We start from the raw sequence: 12,864 nt of genomic DNA, 5'->3' as shown, positions 1-12,864 counted from the left end.
AAATGATGTATGAGCCCATCCACATGATTATTGTTATAGAATAGTAACTATTAACATTTTGGTGCATGTGTTTCTCCTCTCTCTCTCTCTCACTCTCTCTCTCTCTCTCTCTCTCTCTCTCTCTCTCTCTCTCCATGTGTTCATGTGTGGCTGACAAATATCATCTGTTAGTGACTGTGTCTCTTTTTGAAGTTCTTATGTTTGCTCCATTATCATCTTTAGGTCAAACTTAAAGTCTAAGTTCAAATGTAAACCACTGATGGTTATCACAGAATTTACTAAATACTTTAGAGGGAGAGAGTGTTATGTCATACCCTGCACTTTAATTTCTTTTTAAGAAAGTGTTTACTTTCTTTAAAACACTGACCCTTTTCTCTTTCCCCCAAAGTCCTCTCTAGCAGCTGCCGGGTTCCTCCCCTACTCTCCTCCCCTCCTCCAACCACTCTGGCAGTCTCTGGCCTATCTCCTTAGGCAGATGTGGCTCAGAAAGCCCTCAAAGCAAGGCTCTTAGACAGACCTCAACTACCTGTTGACTCTGTACCAAGATAAGTCAGTTCAGCTGTGAACAGGTATGTTGACACACTCTAGTGAGAAAGGATGACCATAGTTCTTAAGTTTAAAAATTGTCTTTCAAGTCAGGAGAGAAAAAAGAAAAAGAACCTGCCAGATTCAAGTAGCAAGCATTGGTGCTGATTCTCTGGACACCTTAGTGACACCTGGTCACCTGGACTCAGCAGAGGGTGCTCCAAGAGTTTTGGGATGAAGTTCTCATTCTGACCTTGATGGCACCCTCATCCTTTCCACACATCCTTTTGATCCATCAACACAGGGAAAGCCCTTGTCACGCACCTTTCCATTTGCAAAAGTTCAGGCCTACCTGTTTGGAAAGAAAGTACTAAAAATTGCACGTCCCTAGTCTCGTCTACAGTTTTGGAAAGACTGTTACCATCTATAATTTAACAACCAGTTGAATGAAGGCATATGCCTTACCTGCATCAAATGTATTGGATGTAATATTTTAATGGGAAATACCCACTCTGTCCAGAAGTGATATTTTGATGTGCTCCAAGGTTGCTATGGTGCCATCTATAATGCTGTACACCAGATCAGACCTTGTCAGTCTGCAGACTCGGAATTGTATATACTGTGCAATCTTTTTTCTTTTTTTTTTTTAAAGATTTATTTATGGCCTCCCCGGTGGCTCAGCCGTTGAGCACTGGGTTGTGAAGCTTCCCGCAGCCTCTGCAGCACTGGTTCGATCCCCAGCTGCTCCCCGGCCACTGGAGGAGGGTCCCACATGGCGCGCAGACCTCTCCTGCCACCCGCTGCTCCCCTCAGCAGTGTACCTCGGTCCTTCTGCCTGCTCTGTTCCCTGCTCTGGCTCTGGGGAATTCTCTCACCCTCCCGCCCTTCTGACTGTACCCAGTGCTTGTATAAATAAATAAATCTTTAAAAAAAAAAAGATTTATTTATTTATTTTATACAAGAACCGGGTATAGGCCAGATGCGCGGGAGGGTGAGAGGATTCACCAGAGACAGAGCGGGGAACAGAATAGGCAGACTGATGAAATACACTGCTGAGGGGAGCAGTGGGCGAGACAGGAGAGGTCCACCACGCCATGTGGGACCCTTGCTGGCAGGCCGGGATTGAACAGGCACTGCAGAGGCTGCAGACAGCTTCACAGCACGGCGCTCAACCACCTGCACCACCAGGGGAGGCCCTGTGCAATCTTTTTTATGTCTGTGTTGTGCATATATTTACCAGTCCACTCAGGCTGCCATAACAACAAAGTACTGTAGACTAGGATGGCTTAAACAACAGAAAACAAAACACTTGTTTTCCCACATTTGTGGGAGGCTACATGTCCAATATAAAGTTGCTATCAGGATTGGTAGGTCTCTTTGCCTGCCTTCAACCTGACTTCAAAATGCCAACAACCATTTATACACTGTGTCCTCAAATGACCTTTCTTCTATATTTGCAAGGGGGCAAGAAGAAGGGGAGGGTTAGGGAGAGACAGACAGACAGACAGACAGACGGTGTTTCTACCTCTTAGAGAACACTAACCCTATTGGATTAAAGATCTACGCTATGACCTCATATAAATTTAATTGCTTCCCTAAATATAGGCGAAACACTACGTGATTTGCATATCAAAGACATCTTTACAGACACATCACCCAAAGCAGTGATAGTGAAGGCAAAGATCAACAGCTGGGACTACATCAAATTAAAGAGCTTCTGCACAGCAAAAGAGACAATAACAAAAACAAAGAGAAACCTCACCAACTGGGAGAACATTTTTGCACCCAACACTAATGATAAAGGACTGATCACAAAAATCTGCAAAGAGCTGATGAGACTCAACAACAACAAAGAAAATAATCCAGTCAAAAAATGGACAGAGGAACTAAAAAGAAACTTCTCTGAAGAGGAAATGCGAATGGCCAACAGGCATATGAAAAAATGTTCAACATCACTTGTCATCAGGGAAATGCAAATCAAAACTACCATGAGATACCATCTTACACCAGTGAGAATGGCACATATTAAAAAAACTAGCAACAACAAATGTTGGCGAGGTTGTGGAGAAAAAGGAACTCTTCTGCTCTGTTGGTGGGAGTGCAAACTGGTCCAACCACTATGGAGAGCTGTGTGGAGATTTCTGGACCTACTAAACATAGAGCTTCCACAGGATCCAGCAATTCCACTCCTAGGTATTTACCCAAAGGACACAGAAACATCAATTCCAAAGAACACCTGCACCCCTATGTTTATAGCAGCACTGTTTACAATAGCTAAGCTTTGGAAACAGCCCAAATGCCCAAAAATAGATGACTGGATCAAGAAGATGTGGTACATATATACCATGGAATATTACTCAGCATTCAAAAAAGATAAACACATGCAATTTGCAGCAACATGGATGACGCTGGAAGGGATCATGCTCAGTGAAATAAGCCAAAAAGAAAAAGAAAAATACCGGATGGTCTCACTCATAGCAGGAATCTAGAAAACTTAAATAAGGGACCAGGAAAATGAATAACTATAAGAAAGTGAAAATCAAAATCAACAAAAACTATGAACCAGAGACACTTTTTGGGGGGTGGGGGGCGGGAGGGGAGGAATTGGGGTCAGAATGGGGGGATTGCAATTGTATGGGGAATATAAAAATAAAATTTATTAATTAAAAAAAAATAATAATTGCTTCCCTAGAAGTCTTCTCTCCAAACAGAGAGAAAAGGTTGAGGTTGGAAGTTAAGGCTGAAACCTATAAATTTGGGAGGACAACATTCAGTCCATGATATCTACCAAACACCAGCAGCCCAAGATAATTATAGATCAGCAAAGTAGAGGATTTGTTTTGAATAGAGATCTCATTATGGGTTAAACAAATAAGTATTTCTAAAAAGAAACATCTATGGTGAACACATACTCAGAATTAAACAAATTCTTCATAAAAGCTTTTCAAGCATTTTCTTTGAGAAAGTGAAAATTCTTAACGTATACACTTATGATAACACTCAAATTTAAAATGTTCATTTCCTTTCAATTTCATGTTTGAAATTTCATGTTCTTTTTCCCTAATTATAAATGTGAACCAAATTAATGAGTTTCTCAAATGTATTTTACAATTCTATTTGCTCTAATAAGCTTTTCATGTTGACAATTTACTTGATTAAATTTTAATTATTATCATTATAAGTTACTCAACTTTACTAAAACTAGCTTGCTTTATTATAAATTAATTTGGCTTAGGAGAATGATTTGTTCAAGCTGAACTATGAAAGAGATGTCTAGTTGAATATTTAATTTTTTCAGGTAAAAATGATAACTAGCCAATTTTTAAAAATCTAGATTGTCACTACAATTATCATTTTAGAAAAGCAAATATTTTAATCATTACCTTATTCTTACTAAATGGCAGTGACTGATGCTCTTACATTTTTTTCTTTCTTTCTTTCTACATTTTAAAAGGACAGATTTATTAGGGTAAAGGAGACAGAAAAAAGAGACACCTGAATAGACACGCTGGGCAAAGAGGTGCTGCTGCTGCTGCTGCTGCTTTGCAAAGGGAAAAGAATTGTCCCACATTTTTTTCTTATCTAAAATTAGTTCATGAACTTACCCCTGTGGTGTTATTGCCAAGAGGTCAGTTTCTTTCTTCAGGAACACTTGACCATGCAGAAATCTGCAGTCATGAGGACAAATAATATGGATCGATCTTGCTTTGAAAGTTTCAAAGCCCAGATAATATAACATTCAATTACACAATGCAGCACAGAACAAAATTAATTATGGAACAGTGTATACTCTTGAATGAAAGTGAAACAAAATTATATTTGAAGTTGGAATAAAACACCTAAAGTCAAAGTTATAACACTGAAATGTCCAATGGTTTACACTCATCATCAAAAGGGAGAGACCTGTACTACATAAATTTAGAATGTACACAATCTTTCAACAGAAACTAGTAATGCATGTGTATAAAGGAGAAAGAGAAAAGAGAGGGGGGATAAGGAAACAGTATGTAGCTGTGAAATATTGAGTGTTGTTGTTCTGTCTAAATACTTTTATTTTAAAAATTATCTGTGGCAAATATAATAAAATACACACAAATGTGTGTATTTTGGCCCACAAATGTGCAATTTTGGCGAAAATTGCCAATTCCTGTCCAGCCTATTTGTTTGTTTTCCATCAATGACTAAATAAGTTTTAACAAGATCAGGTTAAACCTGACTTGTATTGCTGACTTGTATTACTGTATTGCACAATAGGATTATCCATCATAGCTACTAATCCAAGAGAATTTGATCTTCAATTACCTAAGGCTGTAAAATAAACTCTTTAAACAAACAAATACTTTACTCTAGATTCCAGTTTCAAACTCCAAATTATTTTCTGTAAAGTGCTTATTATGTCCCTTTTTGAGTTTTAAGTACTATTATTTCCATTAGTTTCTTTGTATATTATTAAATTAATATATAAACTCAGAAAACCCCTTTTGTTTTTATTTCAAAGATTTATTATTTATTTATTTATGCATACAGGAACTGAGGGGTGTATTAGGCCAGAGGTATGGGGGGTAGAGGATTCACCCAATACAAGTGGGGAGCACAACAGGCAGATCTACTGAAATACGCTGCTGAGAGGAGCAGCAGGTGAGACAGGAGAGTTTTGCTGAGCCATTTGTGTTAGCTCCCTGGCCAGGGATCAAACTCATTCAGCAGTGGCTGGTGATAGCTTGATAGCGCTGAGACTTTAACCCCTGCACCACCAGGGAAGCCCAGGAAACCCCTTGTAATTAACTGTGGTTGACTTAGTATCTGCAACAGCAATTATTAGTAAAGCTTCACAGATTTGGGACCCATGCAAGAAAATTACCTTGCTCTATAGAGAATCAGCTCAAGCAACACATGATCTAACAGGACAGAAAGCCTCCGTATGCTGAAAAACCCTAAAAGCTGATAGAACAATCTGGAGAAATAGTTCATGAAAAATAACAATTGGTTCTGTAAGGTTAAAGTACTATAGTGATAGATTTCACTTTTTTTAAGATTCTGCTACTTACAATAGAAATGTTGCCCACTGGGCCTCCCCAGTGGCACAGTGGGTTGAGCGCAGCGCTGTGAAGCTGTCGGCAGCCTCTGCAGCACAGGTTCGATTCCCGGCCAGCCAGGGAGATTCCCACATGGCGTGGCAGACCTCTCCTGTCACACCCGCTGCTCCCCTCAGCAGTGCTTTCAGTCTGTCTGCCTTATCTGCTCCCCACTCTGTCTCCGGTGAATCCTCTCACCCTCCAGTGCCTCTGGTCTGTACCCCAGCCCCTGAATAAAAATAAATAAATCTTAAAAAAAAAAAGTTGCCCACCATCCCTTTACGGTACTTTTCCCCCCACCTATGATGAAATGTAGAATTGATTAAAAGGTTAACCTATTCCAAAGAAATTTGTAAGATCAATAAATATATAAAATGTGTAACTTTTCCAAATATGAAAGCTATATAAAGCACCTGGTTAGAAATTATACAAAGGATGTGGATATATATGTTTGAAAACTATTTTTGTGTTAATATGTTAAAAGTAAATGTCACACACACACAAAAAGAAGCAAATGTCACAGAGTTAACAGTTAGGTGGACATGACTCATTTGATAAGGATGTGTCTTAGTCAGGAAGAAGCTTGGAAAAATAGTTCCAACAAAGAAGACAAGACTTCACATTCCTGCAAATGCAAGAAAGAAGGACAAACAGTAGAAATTTGGGAGGCATTTATGCAGAAGCCAGTGATTAAAATCAAGAAAGGTTGGTTTTGTGGATAAAAGGATGTTCCTGAGTCTCATTCAACTCAAGAATATTTGGGACATATTGACTGTTGTTTCTCCTGACACCATGGTTACAACAGCACAAATAAACTAAATGTTCCTGGATAAATGTTATCCCATCTGCCCTACTCAGAGGCAGATATAATGTGACATTAATGGGGCTTAAGCTTTCAGGCCCCTCACAGAGTCCTCCCAAGACCCAAGAAGAGCTGAGATACGGCTTCCCATGGCCATTTGTTTGACTAAATTTGTAGAAGATATTTCATCCGCAATTAGTTAAAACCATGATCTCTTTCTGTTCTTTTTTTTTTTTTTAAAGATTTACTTATTTATTTATACAAGCACTGAGTACAGTCAGAAGTGTGGGAGGGTGAGAGAATTCACCAGAGCCAGAGAGGAGAGCAAAACAGGCAGACTGACAAAGTACACTGCTGAGGGGAGCAGCGGGCGGCAGGAGAGGTCTCTGTGCCATGTGGGACCCTCGCCCGGTGGCCAGGGATCCAACCGGCGCTGCAGAGGCTGCGGGCAGCTTTGCAGCCCAGCGCTCAACTACGGCGCCACCAGGGGAGGCCCTGTTCTTTTTTTTTTTTAAGATTTATTTATTTATGCATACAAGATCTGGGGTTCAGGCCAGAGGTGTGAGGGGTAAGGGGATTCACCAGAGACAGAGTGGGGAGCAGAACAGGCAGATTGACTGAAATACACTGCTGAGGGGAGCAGCGGGCGAGTCAGGAGAGGTCCGCTTTGCCATATGGGTAGTTCCCTGGCTGGGGATCGAACTCGTGCTGCAGTGGCTGCGGATAGCTTCAGACATTGTGTCTTAATCCCTTGCGCCACCTGGGAGGCCCTCTTTCTGTTTTTAACTTACTCTCTGATACACTTCTTACTGCTCATGTCATAATGGAGTGGCTATATGCATTTTGTGATCCATTATTGGGAATTTGAACCATGTATACGTTTAATTTGAGCTTAAATTATGTGGGTTGCCATCACTTCTGTGTAGAGGTAAGCATTACTAGCCATCCAGGTATAAAAGTGACTTCTAGGAATATTCTACTGCCCATTGTGTACTGACATCCTGTAAAGGTGCAGGGCCAGAGGTCATTTTGAAATGTGATCTTATCCTAAAATGGACAGCACCATAAATATGTGGCTAGTGGAGGAGAAACAACGTTAGAGACAAATGGAGTAAAAAGTGAGTTTACTGGAAATTCCTCCAATCACCAGATAGCACAATTGTCAAGGAGGGAGGAGTCTATTTTCATTCTCTTAGTCAAAAAGTAATTACTAGCCTATCAGTAACAAACCAATAATGTAATGTACACAATTACAAATGTATCATAGTTCCCCCCACTTTTGATGGAAAGTTTTTAAACTAGAATGTGTCAGAATTACTTTGGAGTGTACAGACTTAGCAGTATCACACACAGTGTGCACATCTGTCTGTGGAGTCACATGGATAAATGCAAAGGACTAGGTCGAGTCTTAGCCTATCTGACACACCTGATCTTGACAAAGTTTGATAATATGTCACTCACTTAAAGGAAATTTAATTTCCTGTTGATTGAACATAAATTACTGACATCAATAAAGGTAACATAAAATAATTCTGTATCACTTTGACAAGACATGGGAGACAGACCAGTTAATGAATGTGGCCAATTCAAAGAAAATTTAAGATTCACTACCCACAAAAACTTGAAATATCATATCTTATAACTCATGTGTGAAAAAAAATTGATAGAGGCTTTACCATACTTGGCAATCATCCTAAAAATATACACACTAGTGATAAATTATGAAGCTAACATTTTTCAAAACTGTCAATAATAGTAATAATAAATGCTGATTCACCTTTTAGTCTATCACTCATACTAGACTAAATTATCTTTCTGTGCTGCCTATAGAAAATAGTACAAAACCATTTTCATGTCTAGAAACAATAAAAGGCTATGGAGAAAAAAAAAAAAAAAAAGGAAAGACAGGAGAAATAGTGTTATAGAGAGGTGCCAGGTATATTTTTTCTGGATTTTGTGATAGTTACAGTATTTATCAACTTTTATAAATTTTAAATCACTATTTCCTCTTCTTTTGTTCCTATGGCAAGAACTCCTGCTTTTCTGTCTTGATTCACTTCAGCAAGTCAGTGCACCCATCTCCCAGTTGTGAAGGGGTTGATGTCTAGGGACTCATGTCTATACCTTCTGTTTTCCCATGGCTTAGGGAAATCATCTTGCCTGCAGATGCATGAGAGCCTCAACTACCCCATGACTTACATGTTCAGGCATAAAAGCACTTGCCTCATGGCAGGTAAGTTCATAGTCCAGAGAGCTCCATAAGATTAGGTCAAGGCTAGATGTCTTCTGAAGCCACACCTTTGCCTACCTTCTCCTGACCTATCCTGCATCCCTCACTCTCCTAAAATTTCCTGAGAGCCTGCCCTCAAGAAATCACTTGCTTCATCTCAGGGATTAGACTAAGGAACATTCAGGGTTATTCTAGAAACCCACCTAAGAGAGCATCAAATTTTGTATTTGCGATTTTGTATTCTTTTTCTTAGTTAAATGCCCCAAATTTTTTTTTATTTTTTTTAAAGATTTATTTTTATTTTATTTATACAAGCACTGGATAGTCAGAAGCATGGGAGGGTGAGAGAATTCACCAGAGCCAGAGCGGGGAGCAGAGCAGGCGGAAGGACCGAAGTACACTGCTGAGGGGAGCAGCGGGTGGCAGGAGAGGTCTGCGCGCCATGTGGGACCCTCGCCCGTGGCTGGGGATCGAACCGGCGCTGCAGAGGCTGCGGGCAGCTTCGCAGCCCAGTGCTCAATTGCTGCACCACCGGGGAGGCCCAAATGCCCCAAATTTTAGATACATCAATCCTCCTGCCCCTAATTCTAGACATCCCGTGGTCCTAGTTATGGGTATTATTACACAGAGGACACTCTGAACTAGGAGATGGGAGATCTCATTCTCCAAGTTGTTTGAGGAATAATTTAGGGTATTCAGTAACTTGGCAACTTCTATGAATGTTCTCTAGGCTTCTTGTCACCACAAAATATTACATTAACATGGTGGAATAAAAGATGAATGCACTAAGATTAGATTTATGGCATTTAATCCAAACCCCCAAATATTATTTAAGTTAATAAAATAGAACATTATTTCTCACTCATATAAAATAAGTCTGATATTAGTCCAAGGATACCACAAAGCCACACAGGATCGTGATTCTTTTATCTCTACTCTCCCATCCTCAATATGTGGATTCTTTCCTCATGAGTTCAAGATAACTGCTGGCATTCCAGCTATCATGTCCACCTTCAGGGCAGAAGGAAAAAGAAAGAGAAGGATAAAAGAACATATATGTCAACTGAATCAAATGTCTTTAAAGGGCTATTTTGAAACATTTTTTTTTACTTGTTTTTGGTTAGAACTTGGTCATGTTGCCACAATTAGATGGAAGGGATGCTGGAGAATGTAGTCTTTTCAGACTTGGAAAATGGCAAGCAGATGGTCAAGCAGAGACTTAATAAAAGAGAAGAAGGTGAAACAAAGAACCTGCAGTCAGAAAAGTCAAAATACAAGTCAAGAACAGCTGTGGACTTGAAGGCACCTGTCACTTTGAATGTGGCCTGGACAAGAACTAAAATCTGTTGAAAGTTCTTATAAGGAACCACCAGCTCTCCAGATGCCAGCTCTGACGTTGCATCACCCGGCTCTAAATCTGTCCCTTCCCATGATATGCTAGGTAGATTCACTAAAAAAATTGAAACAGACCTCTACTGTGCCCAGGTTATTTCAGGGAAGTAAGACAAAAGGTAAAGTAGGAGGTTAAGTCAGAATTGTATTGAATTATGAAATGTATTGAATTATGAAAACCTTAGCTTTATGCCCCTACTTAACTTCTAGAATAATAGCAGCTAGGCTTATACCCACCCTCCACAGAAGGATAGAGAAAATCTCTCTCCTGAAAAACAGAACAATAAAATAAAAAACCCTACAGATACTAATATTTGGGGGTCAACAAAGTAAAACTACATAGCTAAACTGTGCAGAAAGCAAGCGGTTAACACACCCTGGCCAAGCTTACTATCTTTTTTTTGTTTTTGGTGTTTTTCCCTTAAATAAAATGGGAAGCTAAAATTTAGAACAATGTTTGCACTATATTCTATACAAATCACCATGTTACTCTTCACCTTCAAGGACATGGTACATTTTGAAAAAGGATAGAACAGGACAGCTCTCACTGGAGGAGAGCTAGCACCACCTGTTGGAGAATGAGTTCAGAGTTTAAGATTATTCACTGCCAGTGACTTCATTAATCCTGGATTTGTTTATTTAAATTACTTTTCACCACACAAATTTCAAGACACTTATACATAGCTAAGCAAAATTAATTTTCAATAAATTCTAGTTCTCCACTATAGCAGCCAAAAATTAATCTAGTTCATTAATCTAATTAAAATAGACCAGTCTTTCATGACTTGACTCAATTACAAACCTGATAATTAGCCTGTTTTGATCCATTTAAGAAATGGAAGAAAAGTTATATTCTACAGCCCTGTATGCTATATGATTGCTTTAGAATAACAAATACATGTTGCTTGGTCTTGACTGGCCTTGGTATTTTTTGATTACCCATGGTAATTAGAAATAGGATGGCCTTACATTTCAAACATTATTAATAACCCAGAAACAGTAATTTTCTTCTTTTAAATTCTTCTCCCCAAAATTTACCAGTGAAACTCAGAGGGTTGTCTTTTTCCTTTTTACCATCTGGAATAGATGTTCCACAGTGACAGAAAAAGTACAAAAGCCAGCCAGCTTAGAATGGGCATGTACTTGAGATGAAGAAGTCCTAAGTGCTTACATTCTAAGTAACAATTTAGCTAGTAGCAATTTCCTCAGAGACAGGTCTCAGGAGTAAAGGTTGAAACATTAGAAATAAATTCACATGTGCTGCTATTTAAATATAACTTATAGATGCCTGGTTTTAAAAACTTATCCACCAAGGTAAGTTTTAACGGGTTGAAAAATGATTCTGAATTTTCCTTGTTATAGTCTTTATAGAACTGTGATTTCAATGAAAAGTTTAAAATCTGTTTTTTGATAAATGAGATAAAGTAGAGATAGTATCTAAATGAGAAATAACCGTATTAGGTTTTTTTTTATGCATACAAGAGCTGGTGTGTAGGCCAGAGGGTTGTGTGTGTGGGTGGGTGGGAGGGTTGGATGACAGGATTTACCAGAGACAGAGTGGGGAATAAAACTGGTAGATCTACTGAAATACACTGCTGAGGGGAGCAGCAGCCCAGACAGGAGAGGTCTGCTGTGACAAGTGGGTTGGCTCCCTAGCTCATGCTGCAGCGGTTGCGGATAGCTTCATAGTGTTGAGACTTAACCCATTGTGCCACCAGGAAGGCTCCTTATTTTTTTTTTTAATATTTTTCCATTTTTTATAGGGAAAAATTGAGAAGCATTAAATTGTAATATTTTAATGTTTTAGTTTGAGATATAATTGACATATCACAATGTAAGTTTAAGGTATAGGGTGTGGTGCTTTGACACATTTATACAATGTAACATGATTAACTATATTTAATAGGTTCACAGCAGTCATAGTCTAGTGAAGTTTTACCCAACTTTATATGTCAGGATTGCTAATAAGAACACTCACCTCCCATCAAGTCAGGTAGCTTTTCAGTGCAAGGTCAGTATAGAGGGTTGGATGGAGGCCTAAAAAAGATACATCCAAGTCTTGAGCCCCATGACTTCCAGGTATATGACCTTATTTGGAAAAAAGGTCTTTGGGGATATAATCAGGTCACATAATTATTAGAGAATTTGGAAATTCTCTTAACTTCTTTGGGAAATTAAGGATCTTGAGATGAGATCACCCTGTTTTACAGGGTTGAGCCCTAAATCCAATGATACATATCCAGAGAGACGGTCTTGAGAAGACTGAGTCCAAATGGGGGAAACGCAGCCACAAGTCAAGGAACTCCTGGAGGTACTAGAGATTAGAAGAGGCAAGAAAGGATTCTTCCTAAGTGTCTTCAATGGGAGTGTGACACAGTTAACACTTTAATTTCAGACTTTGGGCCTCCAGAAGTGCGAGAGAATAAAATCTCTGCTGTTTTAAAAAACAGAATTTGTGGTAATTTGTTGTGACAACACTAGCAAACCAATAAAGTCAATATTCCAAACTTCCTTACCAAAACCCAGACTGCTCTCCAGTCTCATTCTCCTGTTCTTCCCTAGTTTTACTCTCCTATATATTGCCTCAAAGCCTTTGCACCCGCTGTTCCTGTGCATGGCTTGCATGTCTTCCAACATCTCTCCAAGACTTCCCCAGTGACTTTTTCAGTGACCCTTGTAGTTCTCCGGTCAACCACCAGTCAACCACCCACCCTAAGTTCCCTTCTCAGCAGCACAATGCTATTTTCACAGTTCTTGGTATAGTTTGTATCTTTTATTTGTAATTCCTGTACTTAGATTCTGCGTTGCTATCAAATTTTAAGCTCCATAAGAAGAGGACT

At 39.3% G+C, this 12,864-nt stretch overlaps 1 long non-coding RNA gene across 1 annotated transcript in view; it reads left to right on the top strand.

The window, feature by feature from the left end:
• LOC129146487 (uncharacterized) overlaps positions 1-10,181 on the top strand; it is a 34,577-nt gene extending 24,396 nt beyond the window's left edge. The window contains exons 2-3 of the long non-coding RNA XR_008553281.1: positions 8,549-8,635; positions 9,757-10,181. This is a non-coding gene — a long non-coding RNA (uncharacterized LOC129146487). The remainder of the gene's footprint in view (positions 1-8,548; positions 8,636-9,756) is intronic.
• Positions 10,182-12,864: the final 2,683 nt, after the last annotated feature.

The sequence above is a fragment of the Talpa occidentalis genome, unplaced genomic scaffold, assembly GCF_014898055.3.
Source record: "Talpa occidentalis isolate TD23 unplaced genomic scaffold, MPIMG_talOcc4v2.1 talOcc4.2, whole genome shotgun sequence".
NCBI classification, from domain to species: domain Eukaryota; kingdom Metazoa; phylum Chordata; class Mammalia; order Eulipotyphla; family Talpidae; genus Talpa; species Talpa occidentalis.
The sequence above is the reverse complement of the archived record's forward strand: the minus strand, read 5'-3'. Positions and strand labels throughout refer to the sequence as shown.